The sequence below is a fragment of the Talpa occidentalis genome, unplaced genomic scaffold, assembly GCF_014898055.3.
Source record: "Talpa occidentalis isolate TD23 unplaced genomic scaffold, MPIMG_talOcc4v2.1 talOcc4.12, whole genome shotgun sequence".
NCBI lineage: Eukaryota > Metazoa > Chordata > Mammalia > Eulipotyphla > Talpidae > Talpa > Talpa occidentalis.
In genome coordinates this window covers 48,579,976-48,595,952 of record NW_023601212.1, presented here as the reverse complement: position 1 = coordinate 48,595,952, position 15,977 = coordinate 48,579,976, and the positions used below count along the sequence as shown (strand labels likewise).

Genomic DNA, 15,977 nt, shown 5'->3' with positions numbered 1-15,977 from the left:
CGAGATAGAAAAAGAATAATACCAGATGGTCTCACTTATAGCGGCAATGCAGAGGAACCAAATAAGGGATCAGGGGAAAAAAGTTATTATAATAAAGTGAAAATCAAAATCAAGAGGCAACTATAAACCAGAGCCATTCTGCAGTGCAGGGGAGAAGGGAGTAGGATCAAAATGGGTGGGAAGAGCACAAGGGACTATGGTGATGGTACACGGGTGAATTGGTGGTGGGAATTTCACGGGGACTATAACTGAGATGAGAAAGCATACTCTGTAAAAAAAAATGAAGAACGATGTAAAAAAATATGTAATAAAATTGAAAAAAGAAAGAAAAGAGAAAAAAAACCCACTCATCACCACATCTTATAACAATCAAGCCCTCCCTGGGGGGGAGCTGCCGATGCACCTGATGGGACTCCCCTCCACCAGCCTCTTTTTACGGGTTGGTCCTGGTGTTGGTCAGAGCAGGCCGGCATGGCGGGGGCCAGAGCCAGCAGGCGGACGGTGCAGTGGGATGCTGTGGCCTCCAGGTCCCCATTCCCACGCCTCTGACATCTTAGTACAGCTCCCAGCATGCCAGGAACCCCACTTCCTGAACAGGGGCTGCTGGGAAATAGAGGCAGAGCCCGTTTTTGCTGTAAACTTATGTCTTAAATCTGTGCTAATATTTTACTCTTCATCGGCCTAAATCCTGACTATGGTTCATTTTTTCGGAGCTTGGTAGTTTAAAGGGGTCTATTTTCTGAATAACTATAAGAAAGTGAAAATCAAAATCAACAAAAAACTATGAACCAGAGACACTCTATAGGGGGTGGGGGTGGGGGGAGGGGAGGGATTGGGGTCAAAATAAGGGGGTTGAAATTGTATGGGGAATATAAAAATAAAATTTATTTAAAAAAAAATAAAGGGGTCTATTTTCATCCTCTACTGAATACCAACACACCCTAGAGAATTATGACATTGAAATGAATTGTGACAATTTGGGGCAGTAAAAATTACAAATGTTTGAGTAGTAGAGAACCTAGAACATCATTCTAAAGTATATTATTTATGTCATTTGCTAAAGGAAACATTTCAAGTATAAAGTCAATTTAATTTAGGAGTCTGAAAGGACAAGGTCCAGTGGAGAGGAGAAGCAGAAGTGGCAGGGAGTCACACACTGACCTCACAGAGCCTGGAGGAGCAGGGAGCCACAGGTACCTGAATCTCCAGGATGCTAGGTGACATTGCAACAAATCTGTGTGCCCAGATGCTCAGGGTCTCCAAGGAAAATAGGGCGGTTGGGGCTAGGGGCTGGGAACTGAATGAGGCTACACCCCTATGAGTTGCAGTGGAAATCTCAGAAAAATGTGTACAAGTCATAATGATATTAGGTATGATTTTGACACAGACCCCAAAGATAAGAAGACATTTAACCCCACCCAATCAATGACGGTGGATGGACTTGGGTGATGGTCCTTTCCTCTGTCTTTGCACACATCAGAGTCATGGGCTCCCAAATGGTCCTGGTGTAACAGGGTCAACCCCAGAGAAAGGGATGGGTCCAGGTTCCCTGCCCCACCCTAAGGAAAGGTAGAGCTGAGAAGGGAGGGGAAGCTAGAAAACACTGGAAGGAGAAGTACAAGAAGTGATGAGAGATGGAAACTAAGAATGAGGACCAGAAGAAGGCACATGGAGCAGAGAGACATGTGAAGACAGAGCTGGGCTTGCTTCTTGGCCTTGGACTTGTACCTGGGACTTGGGGAACATGGAAGGAAACACTTGAAAGAGACAGAGAGTGGGTGAGACCCGTGGGGAGGCTGACCTTTAACACACACACACTTCCCTGTCCCTTCTGCCCCCTTTTTATGGGTCCCCATCAGGTGACTTAGACTTCATGGCAAGCTTTTGAGCTTCAGTGGCTCTGTTTTGGGCCAACCCAGTTTGGCTGGGAATTTATCCACAAGGGGATGGTTAACTTTGTGTGTTTAACTGGAAACTATTTTTTTAAAGATATATTTATTCGTGCATACAAGAACCAGGATACAGGCCAGATGCACAGGAAGGTGAGAGGATTCACCAGACAGAGCAGGGAACAGAACAGGCAGACTGACTGAAATACACTGCTGTGGGGAGCAGTAGGCGAGACAGGAGAGGTCTGCTGCACCATGTGGTAGCTCCCCAGCTGGCCAGGATCAAACCCGCACTGTAGAGGCTGTGCACAGCTTCACTGTGCTGTGCTCAACTACCTGTAACACCAGGGAGGCTCTGGAAACTATTTTTATCTCTATTCTTTCTCTTCTCTCCCCTTTATTGTGCACGAATTGTACTAAAGTTATTTTCGCTTGAAGGTCTTGTACACTAGGAGTATATTTGTCTTCATGTGGCAGATGACAGAATCCATCCAGAGCAGGCAGGTTTGGGGGCCCTGGGGTGCTCCCCATTCTGTCCACTAACACTAGGAGTGAGTCCTCAGGCTAGGATGGTTTGAAGAATCCCACCAAAGCCACTGGCCTTTCTTAGCGTGGTCGGCTTGTTTAGCTCAGGCACCATCCTGGCTGCGGGGCCTCTCAGAGACGTGTGCCTGAGCACCCATGAGTTCTGCCCGATGGCTGTCATCCAAGGTGTGGGGACTCCCTGGGCTGGCTGTAGTGCAAAGATGCATTACTTTTATATACCTTTTGGGCATGGCAGGTAGATCTGCAACATAATGCAAAAATACATTTTTTTCCTTCTATAGATGTGGTTTACTTTACCACATTTAGAAATACTCTTTTTACTCATTGAATGGTGTGTTCAAATGAAAGAACAATCATGGAAAAAGTACATGGATGGTATCCATGTTTAGTGCTGTCTTATGTTTCATGTAAGATTTCTTTGTGCCCTTACCTACCTCACATGGCTGTTCAGAGGAGCTTAAGGCATGTCACAGGAAAGAACTCTGTACAACGCTGATGCTGTCATTTGTACATGCTGTTGTTACTGCCTGTCTACTTGGGGAGAAGCAGTGCTGGAAGGTAGTTAGGATGTTCAGAGATGATGATGTCCTTCAAAAACAGTTAAATACCTGGTTGATGTACCCTTACAAACTAGTCTCCTGTTATCCACTGGTGTAGGGTTTTAGATAAGTCTTTGGATGAATGAATAAAAACTTTCAACCTAACTACTTCATTGTAAAGTGAAGATAAAGTATCTATATAGATAAATACATTTTAAGCAAAAGAATCTAACTAGATTTGAGAAATTATTACATAGATTATTACATAATATGCAATAAATTATATTATGTAATTATATATTATGTATATATTATATATTGTGTAATATTATATATTTATGTAATTGTATATAATATATAATATACAAATATTATTTGTAAATATTATATTCATCTACCAGGGTGAAAGAAAGGCAGGCTCCAATTTCAAAGGTAATATATTAGGTAAAATTAAAGAAACAGTTTATATATTTATGAAAGAATTCTGCAAGTAGGGAAAAAACACTTGCCAGCAAACCTAATCAGTATCATCTAGTTATAAACTGAATCTTGAGACTAAACTTTAGTAAGTTTACAACATTAATGACTTCCTTAGTAAGAGTCAGCTTTGTGCATGTGGCTACGAAGTGCAGAAGTAAGGGCTGTGGTTCAAGTGCTTTTTTAACCATGTCATTGGCCTCTCCTTTTATGAGCACAAGCTCAGGCCCACTGTGCCTGGGGGCCCGTACTCCTCCCTGCAGCCCCTACCAGGGGCTGTGGGGCTTGGTGTTGCCTCCTCTGCCAGGAAGCCTGAGGCATTTTCATCCTGAATCCCCCACCCATCAGACCTGCCTCTAGCTTGGCACCCTCTGGGACAGTTTGAATTTAGGAGGCCCTTATCCCATCCTGGCCAAGCAGATCATTGCTCAAGGGGCCTCTGGGTAGGTACAGAGGTATGCTCAAGGAAAGTATGGGTGTCCTATCTTTCTAGGGTCTTTACTTCAACACTTTACTGAGTGTTGGGAGGGTTCCCAGAAGCCCATTCCTGAGCCCAGGCCCTGAGCCAGGTGCTCCCTACCTTCTTTCAGCCCCAGGGCTTGGTGGCTGCCTGGAGACCCCAGATGGCTGCCAGTCCTCTGCCACCAGGGACTAGAGCTGGGCCTTGAACCGCAGGCTACAGATGGTGGCCTCTAGGACTTAATTACTACAATGCCGTAACTCCCTCAGCCTCCTTTCAGACCTAGACCCTGGGCGCTTTGTGACTACAGAGGCAGAAAGGTTTGGGTCTGCATTCTGCCTGCTTCTACTGTGCAGGTCTAGAGTCCTCTAATTAGCCTGCAGCCTCCAGGAAACCTTTTTCTGGATATTCAGCCTCATTTCATTTATGAATCCAACATACAGTGCTGGAGCTGGCAGCTCTAGTGGGGATGCATCAGAGACTAGTCTCCTCTAGCCTCTGCACACACCTCTGTTCTTGTCTTTCTGGAAGGCAGCTGGAGGTGAGGAATGGGGGACCTATTATTTTGGGTGAATCATGCCATTTCAAAACAGGCACACCCTCAATAACAATGGTTATATCTGAACTCATTTGTGTCTTAAAGGTGTTTGTTCACACCCCCATTATTTCCAACAGAGTAAGAGTCAGGCCAGGCAAAGATGCTCTCTTTCTGTCTCCCTGGACATCCCTGATGTCAGTGTACAGTCTTGCTGGGGGCAAGAATTGCACCCTTACAGATAAGACCAGAAGGGACCCAGCAGAGACAGCCTCACTTTTTCTGAAACAGCAGAGCATTACCTCAACTCTTCCCTAAGTCAGTGACTCAAAGCAAATAATTGAAAATTCTTTCCATAAAAGATAATGTATTCCACCTCTGGAGAAGCTGGCTGAGTGGTAAACAGACATGCTGGTTGAAATTTATTGAATCTGGGGCCTCATGATGGCCTAGAGGTTAAGTCTCAAGCTATCACCTCCACAGGTCTGAGTTCAATTCCCGGCCGGCCAGGGAGCTAACCCACATGTGGCGCAGCAGACCTCTCTTGTCTTGCCCGCTGCTCCCCTCAGCAGTGTATTTCACTGTTCTGTTCCCCACTCTGTCTCTGGTGAATCCTATCATCTCCTGCACTTCTGGCATACACCCCAGTTCTTCTATGCAAGAAAAAACCCACATTCCCCAGAATGTTTATACTTTGACAACTGTCTGTTATCACTTTTTTTAATGGGAACTCCTACTATCTGAAAGTTGCTGGAGTCTGCTAGTTCTTGTGTTTACTTTAGCCAGTACCTTGCATGGAAAAACCCTTCAGGCCGAATGTTCACCCATGGGCAATGCCCTCCTTATATGAAGTGTGAATTGAGGAAAGGGCATAGGTGTGAAAGCTCCTGGGTGGGTCAAATCCCTTTTAAAACAGATTATGCAGTGGAAATCCACTACATCAAATGACAGCCTTTATCTACAGTCTTAACAGAAAGCAGGAACATTTGTAGTTTAAATTTCCATCAACTCCAAGTAGAGATAGGTTTCTAAAGGAATAGTTGAAATAGTTAATTATGATGCCCAGAGCTTAATTTAAATGGCATTTCCTCCAAGGATTCACTAGAAACACTGTTGGAAAATCCTTGGGCACTTTTCATTTCTCGCACGGCTTCAGTGAACCCTGCTGATCCAGCCCTGATGAGACTTCTGGGACTCTTCATCTTTCAGAGTGAAAGAGCCACAGCTTTTAAACCAATAAATGTTAATAAATAAATCATCCCAAGGGCTTTCAGTGTACAGGTGCCTGCAGAGGAAACAAAAGAATAAGCAGCAGCTTCATTGTTCCTTGATAGCAGGTTGGGAGAAAGCCACCCTCCCCAGCAGCACAGGGGAAATGCTGGAGAAAGGGGCCGGCAGGGTGTTCTAGCAATGTGAGGACTCAACTGGATCCAGGATGGATAAGTTTCTGCTGGGCAAGGAGGAGAGATTCATTCTAAAGGAAAATCAGCAAATGGATGGACATAGGAAAATATAAGGTCTTCTAAGGGGAAAAGGTAGGCTGGAGTGGAGCTTTTAAGTACAAAACAGGGGATCAGAAAGGTAGGCTGGGATCTGGTGGAAAGGCCAAGGACATGAGATTTAGAACAATAGGACTGAGGTTTGGTTCTTAACCAGACAGTGTCAGTGGAGTGGAGAGGAAAGAGATGGCTGAAACCTGGAGGACTTGGGGCTTTACAACTTGGACAGTATTTAAGTGTTGAAACAGATCCGTGAGTTTAGGTAGAAAAATCTCATTTGAAGTAAAATATAGTGCCAGTGCAGATGAAATGAAATGGATAGAGGTAGAAGATGAGAGAAAGTGTGGGGAACAAGCAAAAATCTGTCTTGAGAAGCTGGGATAAACCTAACGGAGGTAACACTGCAATCAGCGTTCAGGCTTATGGAAACAATTGAAGACTGTTGTGGATGAAGGGATGGAGGGTTGTGGATGAAGCCTGTTGTGGATGAAGGGACGGAGGGTCCCTGACTGTTAGTCATTCACTCCCATGAGTTATTTTAGAGCATGTGACAGAGCAGTTTCTGTCTCCTTCAACTTCTTTAGAGGGTATGCATGAGATGGCTTAAGAAAACACATCCGGGCCTCCCTCATGGTGCAAGGGGTTAAGCACAGCACTATGAAGCTGTCCACAGCCACTGCAGCACGAGTTCAATCCCTGGCCGGTAAGGGAGCTAACACACATAGCAGAGCAGATCTCTCCTGTCTCGCCTGCTGCTCCCCTCAGCAGTGTATTTCAGTCAGTCTGCCTGTTCTGTTCCCCACTCTGTCTCTGGTGAATCCTCTCATCCCCCTGCAACTCTGGCCTGTACCCCCACTCTTGGATGCATAAATAAATAAATCTTAAAAAAAAATCTTAAAAATCTTTAAAAAATCTTAAAAAAATCTCATCCCTGAGAATTGTATGTGTGTATGAGTGAATAGGAAATCTTCAAATAGCATGAAAGCAATAGATAAAGAAATGTTAGTCTTGAATATTGCAGTGCATCAGAGACCATATCTGGTGGCCTCAGAAAGGATGGAGCATTCAGGTGAGGTTGTTTCTTTGTCCCTAACTCCTCTCTCTGTGGTGTGAGCTCAGAGACTGGCTGCTGATAGCTGTGGGTTCAGCCCATGGATGCTCAGATTATTCAGGAATAAAGGGAGAAGAATTGAATGATTAGTTTCTTACGACTCAAAAAATGTCTTTTTGATAAAGGAACTATTTTCAAAAATTTAAAAAACAAAACAGTATGAACCCAACAAGATGTAAGTTGGCATCATCATTTTGAGGGAAGAAATGATGGGTTCTACTCTTGTTACCTGCTGTAATTGTCCCATCATCAAAGAGATCTGCTGGGGGGAAACCTCACTGCTGTAAGCCCTGCCCTGTCACCAGGGATCATGAGGAATCGTGGAATCTGCTCTCTGAAATCTTGGAAACTTCCCTTCCTGGAGCAACCCACAGACACTCATTGTCCCACCCAATCAGGTATTTTCTTGTCATAGAGCTTTATCTCCTCAAGTTCTTGCCTTCTTTTCACACTGACTGCATCTGTCACAAAGCTAATCATTGCCTGAGATTAAATCACATCTATCACACTGTCAGAAAATTATATTTATGGAAATGAGTCATTGTCTTTCTAATGGCTTGCATAATGTGAATTCTTCTTCCTTTTTCTTTTTAAACTGAGACACCTCACCTGTCCCAGTGCCATATAAGCTGGATCTTATCAGAGAGAGTTAAGGAAAAATTTGGCAGGAACCCTTTCCTCAACACACCATTCTCTTCAGGGCTAATTTGAAACTTTAAATCCAGGAAAAACTTGTTCTATGTAATGGCACATATCAAAAAAACTAGCAACAACAAATGTTGGCGAGGATGTGGTGAAAAAGGAACTCTCCTACATCGCTGGTGGGAGTGCAAATTGGTCCAACCACTATGGAAAGCTGTCTGGAGGTTCCTCAACTACTAAAAATGGAGCTACCATATGACCCAGCAATTCCACTCTTAGGGATCTACCCAAAGGACACAAAAACATTGATTCAAAAAAATACCTGTGCCCCTATGTTTATTGCAGCACTATTTATAATAGGTAAAACCTGGAAACAACCCAAATGCCAAAAATAAATAGATGACTGGATCAAGAAGATGTGATATATATATATATATATATACACAATGGAATACTATTCAGCAATCAAAAAAGATAAACTCATGTCATTCACAGCAACATGGATGGAGCTAGAAGGAATTATGCTCAGAAGGAAAAAGAAAAATATCAGATGGTTTCACTTACAGGAGGAATATAGGGAAACCAGATAAGACATCAGTTTAAAAAAAATGACAATACAAAAGACAACAAAACAAAAACAAAGAGACAATTACAAATCAGAGACATCCTGCAAAGGGAGGAAGGGAGGAGCACAGGGGACTGTGGTGATGGTGCACATATGCATTGGTGAAGAAAAATCCATGGGGACTACACTTGGGGCAGGGGGGAAGCAAACATTGTTTAAAAATGAACAATGATGCAAAAAATATATTAAAAAAAATAAAATATGCTAAAAAAAGGGAAATGGGAGAATATAGCGAACTTTTTTTTTTAAATAAAAAAATAAAATTTTTTGGTGTTATTTTTCATTGCCATCAAGCTTAGATCATGCCAACATTTCTGGAAAAGATGTACATTGACATGGATCTCTCCTCTCCACCAGGCCCATGAGAGGAAACAGAGCCAAGTACCTCTGGCCCTGCTGCTGGGCCTTGCCTGAGGCTATTGTCTTGGCTCCAAGGACACCATCCCATATCCATTTAGGATTTTACTGGGCAGGATGAGTAATCAAAGCAGAATCAGACTGGTTAGAAAAGGAAAAATCAATTTATTATAATCAGCAGGACTGGTTTTATGACAATGTGCTGTTCACTGGCTGAAAATACCCATTACTCAGGGTAAGTGTTGTGATAAAAGAGGATCCCAATGCAATTTGATTGTTGGAAAGCAGACCAACAGTTCAGAAAGTCATATCCAGTTGCAATTTCAAATTCCCCTCATGGGGAGTGTGGCTGAAGTTAGAGTCACAAGATTCTTCCCAAGAAGGTGAAAAAGGGAAAGCAATTATTAAATTCAGAAAAAAACAAAGGGGAGTGAGATGTCAAATGACCCATGCCAGCAGGGATGGTTATCCAGAAATGGAATGAATGAAAAGTCGTTTGACTGTGTTAAACACTGCTTTCATTACAACACCGCTTGTGGTTGAGAGGGCTAACGGGATGCCCTGTGGGTTCTACAACATGAAAGGCCTCCTAACAAAGCTACTTTTCTTTGGAGGAATTTAAAATATTGGAAAGTGGAGATTGCTCTGAGAAACCTGATCAGAAGCTGCCCGGGGTTGAGGTCAGGTTAAAGATTAACAAAGGGTCCTGGCTCCCCAGGTTCTACCCCTGCCGCAGATCAAAGGCTTTTGGCACTTGAGCAGTAACACGGGAGGAATGGAAAAGAGCCGCATCAGGATCCCTGATACAGGAGTTCCGTGAACTGTGTGTCAAACTGCATTGATGAAACCCTGACATGGGCTACAAATGGAATTGGAGACTGAAAAACTGTCAGGTTTGATAAGATTGTAAAAGTTGGAATGCTGAAGCAGGAATACTGTGATGTGAAGCGTTCATTTTTCTTGAATGTGTTATGGGCATGGAAATTGTGTTTGAGTGGGGACTATTTCCCCTAGCCAGCATCGTAAAACAGAAGGCAAGTAAATACATCCTTCAGTGTTAAATGGATATTTTATATGTGACACAATGAGACAGCCTGAACAGCCACTATGTATAATCCAAGCTAGAGGGCTGGTAGAGACAAATATTCTTTGCAAGTGAAACAGGATCCCCATGACTCCCAGCCTCAGCCAGGAGACCTGATCAACTTTGCTGAAACCAGCCTGGGTGGCCATGATTGATGTCTGACCCTAGCACCTCAGTGGCTGGGTTTGTGGACCAGCCCCCAAGCCTGGCAGCATCAGTCTAGCTTGTACAGTGGTAGCCCCCAGGCCAGTCTTATGGGCTCTGACAGTGCAGTCCATGACTCAACTTCATTGATGGGGAGGGGGGGGTGGGCGGTGCAAGGAAAAGAGAAAGAGAGAGGGGGAGAGAGAGAGAGAGGGGCACCAGTGGCATGTGCCATGTGCAGCCTGTGGGCCAGCAACCAGGTCTCCTGTGGCATCAGACTGGGTTGCACTGTGGTAGGACCCAGGCAAGTGTGGCAGACTCTGACAGTGGCAGTGACCTCCAAGTTTTGCAGCCTCTGGGTTGGGGTCACTGGGGTGAGCTCCAGCTGCAGCTCCCCTGAGACCACTGCTGATGAGATCATCCAACCTTAGCATTGGTTGGGTCTGGGAACAAACCAGGGTTTCACTTGTGAATTAGGTGCCAAAATTTAATTAGACCAATCAGATTCAAGCTCTCACCAGTGCCATTTAAGGCTTTGACTCTATTAAGGATTGTAAATGAACAGCCTGATTGGAACATGACCAGCACTTGAGATGGATGGGCACCACCTTGTTTGGAAGGCCCCCACTCTAGTGGAAGAAAATAAAAACAAATCCACACCTTCAGCTGAGTTGCCCACTGTTTTCCCAGCAGTGATAGAATTGAACAATGATAAAAGACACCATGTTTGAGTTTTTAATGACTCTTGGGTAGTGGCCAATGGCCAGGTCACATGGTCAGCTGGGAGGGCCATTGAATCCCAGCCTATTAAAGGGATGGCTGCATGGGGCACAGCCCTGAGATAAGACTTTGTGGTTCTGAACATACATGCCAACAGCAGTATTTGTAACCTTCGCACAAAACATATTACTCTTCTGCTTCCATTCCTCATTGTCCATAGCATTCATAAAGCATGTTTACTTTCTTCTTCAGCATGTTATGATCTTAACTTCTTTGTCAATTATGCAAAGGGTAAATTCCTGGTGTGTGAGCACAGGGACTGGGGAGGACAAAACAGAGAAGCCTGATGGCAGGAAGCCATCCTTTCCCTCCCCAATGCAAAATGCTCTTACACACTTGGTGGTTTCCATTTCACAATGACACACCTTCCATATACCGCCTCCAGGACCTCATGGCTCTTAGTTCTGAGTCTGTGCATTCAGCACTTGCATCCTGTAAGACAGAGATGAGGAATGAAACTAAAGAAGTAATGATTGCACAAAAGGTGAATGAACTTGGAATGAAAAAATCAAACACATAAATGTTTAAGGCTGGTCAATAATATAAAACAGAAAAACAAACATGGAGCCATCCCAAGTGCGGGTGAGAATAGGAGTCAGGGGCTGCAGAGGGTGAGGTGCAGTTGTACAGGCACCAAGGAGTGTGGGGGCATGCCCCAACTGTACACTGCCAGGAGGAAAGGATCCCATGCAGACCATCCCAGCACAGGGGGGAAAGTGAGCCCACCACAGACTGAAGCTTCCCGGTCACCTGAACTGTGCTGGCTGCAAACCTTGTCTGCCTAAGCAGACCTGAGTGGGACCAGCCTGTCTTTTCTTACACACACACACACACACACACACACACACACACACACACAGGAGCTCCCCGCAGGGCCCCCCCTGCACACAACCCAGGGTCCGTGTTCCCAGCAGTGCAGCACTGCAGCCTTCCGATAAGCTTGTGATGGACAGATGACTACATGACAAACAGAAAGCGAGGCTGTGAACAGTAGCTCAGTAGCTGGAGAATGACTCTTCAGAATGGCTTTCACTTCCTATAAAACCACCCCAGTGCACACCCCTAACCCTCTGTGCAGCAGCAGGGGAGGGGGGGGGCGGTGTCTAACACAGCTACAACTTCACCTCTCCTATGTGCACTGGGTGTTTCTCATGGCAGAAGGCGGCACTGCAGGAACATTAGTCATGTTGGGAAAATGAAACATCCTTCCTGGTCTCTGAACTGAGTGTCCTCAGGGCATTAGTGCTGGAAAGTACAGACCAACGTTCAGCACCTGCTCAGCTCCCAGACTCCACACTCCACTGTGGGACCCGCAGGAGAGGCTGCGCCCCGATTCTCCCAGAGTCTAAGTCCTCAAAAGCACATTATAGTGAAACTGAAGCCAAACTCTTACCCAGTCCTGATTTTGGACATTTTTATTTCTCTGACTTTGGAATGTAGCATGCGTACATCATAGGATGTTTCTCATGTCTTCATTCCTTCTCTGAATTTTATTGAAGTTCTTCAGAAGAGCACATTGAATCACTAGTCATTGCTCATTGCAGCACTTCTGGTTTTAGAATGGAATCCAGGCAGGCAGAGAGAGCTTTACTTGAAATTTGAGTTCTTCATCAGGGAGCCGCTGGTTCTCACTTTGTTTGATGAAGATCTTTCTTGAGGGCCTCCCCTGGTGGCGCAGTGGTTGAGCACTGGGCTGCGAAGCTGCCTGCAGCCTCTGCAGTGCCGGTTCAATCCCTGGCCACTGGCAAGTGTCCCACATGGCGCGACAGGCCTCTCCTGCCACTCCCGATGCTCCCCTCAGCAGTGTATTTTGTTGGTCTGCCTGTTCTGTTCCCCGCTCTGGCTCTGGTGAATTCTCTCACCCTCCCACGCTTCTGACTGTACCCAGTGCTCATATAAATAAATAAATAATTCTTTAAAAAAAAATCTTTCTAGAACTCATTAATCTATATCCATATATATAAATATGCATAAAATAATTATAATTCCAAAATGTGAAAACGCCCTATGGGAGCTTGGAGGGTGCATCCAAGCAGGACATGTGGATGCCCAGCAGAACTCCCTTCCAGGTTTGGAAGCTGGCCAGGTCAACAAGCAGATAGTCCCAGTCCCACATGCTTGCTTAAGGTTTGCACCCCGTCCATACAGAGTGGCCATACAGAGACGGCTGACGCTAGCCCTCCGAGGTCACACCCTCTGAGGTACAGTGCACCAGTGAGGGCTTCCTGTCAGTAAAGGAGATGGAGAGCAGGGATGGCCAAGCATCGGCCTTCTGGTAGGGAGGCTGACCAGCGCTGGAGTCAGACCAGCACTGGAGGCCTGGAGCTACAAATGGGTCCTGACAGGAAGAGATGCTGACACTGGGCAGGCCTTTGCTTACCAGGTGGTAAACACAGGTGCTCAGAGTGCTTCTAGAACAACCAAAACAGAAGATACCACACCAATTGTTGGCTGGCCATCATGGGAGTCCTTCAGACTAAGGAATGTATGTTACAGCTGTGACATGCAGGGAGGGACACACACATCCGCTCAGAGGAGTACATTTTCTTATTTAGAACTGGCAAGGATTTATTAGGGTTGACACTCTGAGGGGAGGACAAAAGCAAGGAGGCAGAATTGGGCAGGTAAAACATGCGGACTGAAATCAGATCCCACATTCTCTGAATGTATAACATGCCACAGCCTGTGTCAGGGCTCAGAGCCCATGCTCCCCAAATTTCAAGCTGATTGTGTAAATGGTGGAGGTCGGGGTGGTGACTGACTTGCCAAGGGCCTCCAGGATGGAAGAGGTGGACATGGCCCAAAGTCCATGAATGGTAACAAAGAGCAGCCCATGGGAAAGGGCATGGAGGGGGACCTTGGAAAGAGGAGGTGCTCTTACACATATATTGATCTTGCCCTGCCAGATGACCTTCACAATAGTGAGCTGCATTTCTAATGGAAGCTGTACCAGGTCCCAACTCTCAGTGGGGGTTTCTGCATCCTGGCTCCTTGCAGCATTCTTTCTGCCTCTTGTATTCCTCATGCAATACTTTGGCAATATTTCCCATTTCTGTTTCAAGTAGGCCAATTCCCTGAGCTGTGCCACCATGGCCCTTTCCATCTCACCTGCCTCTGTGCACTTGTCTGGAGCCTTCTCCTAATAGCCCTCTGTTGGAGGGTGAGCTCTGTTTGCGGCAATTGTTCCAGCATTTCTTCAGTTTGTTGCAAGTGTTTGTCACATTTTTCTCGAAGCCACATTTGCTTATTGCATTACAGATGTTCAGCATTGTCACTGGAGATCTGCCTGCACAAAATCCTGATCCCCATCAAAACCTTAGTTTGATCCACCCCTTACAACTGACCTCCTTTTACCAAATTCTCTCATCTCCCACCCCTTTTCTCCTGGTCACCTCCAGTCTGTTCTCTGTATCTGAGAGCTTGTATTGCTACCAAGTATATTTTTCAAATAAATGATGAGTTTGCTTTCTTTGAAAACTGCAAAGTAAAAAAAAGCCTGAAATTTTATATAAATATTTAACACAAAAACAAGTTTTATTACACCTATTTATAAGGGTTTCAGTATTTTCACCTGCTTCAATGTTGATGGAAACAACTAATTTTAACTAAAATTTAATTAAAAATACAAACTGCAAGTTATTTTACCTCAAGGTCTCATCTGGCTCAGCAAGTGGGTTCCAGGGCATTCATAGAAGGTCCTGATAGCTAATGTCTCAGCTTCTCTGAATGTATCCTGATTTCTCCCAAGACACAATCTGAAACCGGTAAAAAAGAAGTATTAATACCACGATGTCTATGGCACGGACTTCCCGACTGCTCAATGAATGGGTTTTTGTAAACTAAGCCTTGTTCAAATACCATCAGAAAAGCCAATCAGCGGGAGCCAAGCCCAAATGCAGGGTCTGCGGTGCTCACGGACCAGAGTCCCTGCGCCCCACAGAGCTCGCACCTCGGCGCTCGCCTCCTCAGGGCGCTTCTTGCTCGCGCTGAGCCGCCACAGCCGTCCCTCGGGGGCTAAACCCACCTGAGAGCAGCCGAGGCTCCCCGCGTGGAAGCCGCTCCGGGGCCCTGGGCTGTGCCGGCGCTCCCCGCCCCGCGGCCCCCGGGCCAGAAGGACCCGGCTGCGGGCTCTGGGGCGGTTACCGCCCGCGGGGAGCACCTGTCACCCCGGTGCGTGCCGGTCGCGCGCCCCCTGCTGTCCGTGCTGAGAATCACTGCCTCTCCCGGCCGCGCTCAGCAGGGGGCGCTGCGGGGGCTCCGCCCAGACAGGGTCTCTGGGGCGGGTCTCAAGGGCAGGAGCAGGCGAACGCGGAAATCTTACATTTTCTGTGTGTTGAGTCCAATTACGTATTTGCATAACTTAAAACCTTTAAACAGTGTCTAGATGACAACTCTACATACGCTAAGTAACAATTGTGTTTACCTCGCTGAATACCGGGTCAATAAAAAATTGTCCCCCCTTTACCATTTAAAATTCTTTCTTACCTTCTTAATTCAAAAGAAATAATTTCCAGTCAGTGTAGAATGTGGGATTCAGCGTGCACAGACAGGGTCTCCAGCACCCCCGCCTGGAACATGACAGCTTACTTTGAAAATGCCCCCAGTGTGCCTGGTGACACTTAGAGGTCAGGGTCCTAAGGCAAACCTAGAGGGAGCTGCTCTTGTGGTTTACCCCGTGTCCCAGGCTAATATTTTCTCTAAGTTTTGCTTCAGAGAGGGCGGGTGACTGAAATAATGGCCAGTAATCCTACGCTGACCAACTCTGTTTTGTCAGATAGCCATTGCCATCTCTTCACCACCACCAGGAGGCCTGGTGAAGAGAAGTTTCTGTTTGGACACCAGAGAAGGCTGTGGTGTGTTCACCTGTCCCCCGACTGTCAGGTCCCCAACTTAGCAGGGGGTGTGGGGCTGCAGCCCATCATGCAGGTACTGGTGCAGTACAGGGGGCACATGGTTGTGGCTCTGGTTGGGCTCTTGGCCTGTCTGTCCTTTCTCCAGAATGCATCAGAAGGCTTCCTTTGTTCTCCTGTCTTAGAGCATTTGCAGAGTGGAGTCCACTTCTCAGGCAGTATTTGCCAAAAGCATTTTGCAGACTCAGGTACTGACCTCAGGAACCGGGGCTTTTTAAGACCAAAGGTTTGAGAGAGATGCTGTCGAATAGGGTGAACAGACCCATGTCTGCAGCACTGTTGTGTGTGTGCACCTGGATGTGGGGTATCTAGAATGTTAGGGACAGCATTTCTCAGAAGCTCAAGGAAAACAGGACCCACCATTGAGTAAGCATTGCTG

General features: G+C 45.9%; 1 long non-coding RNA gene across 1 annotated transcript; it reads right to left on the bottom strand.

Moving 5' to 3' along the window:
• Positions 1-10,552: 10,552 nt before the first annotated feature.
• Positions 10,553-14,801, bottom strand: LOC119240053 (uncharacterized). The gene is made up of 3 exons (XR_005124065.2): positions 14,713-14,801; positions 14,334-14,443; positions 10,553-11,120 (listed from the first exon to the last, which is right to left on the bottom strand). It is a non-coding gene; the product is annotated as an uncharacterized LOC119240053 (long non-coding RNA).
• Positions 14,802-15,977: the final 1,176 nt, after the last annotated feature.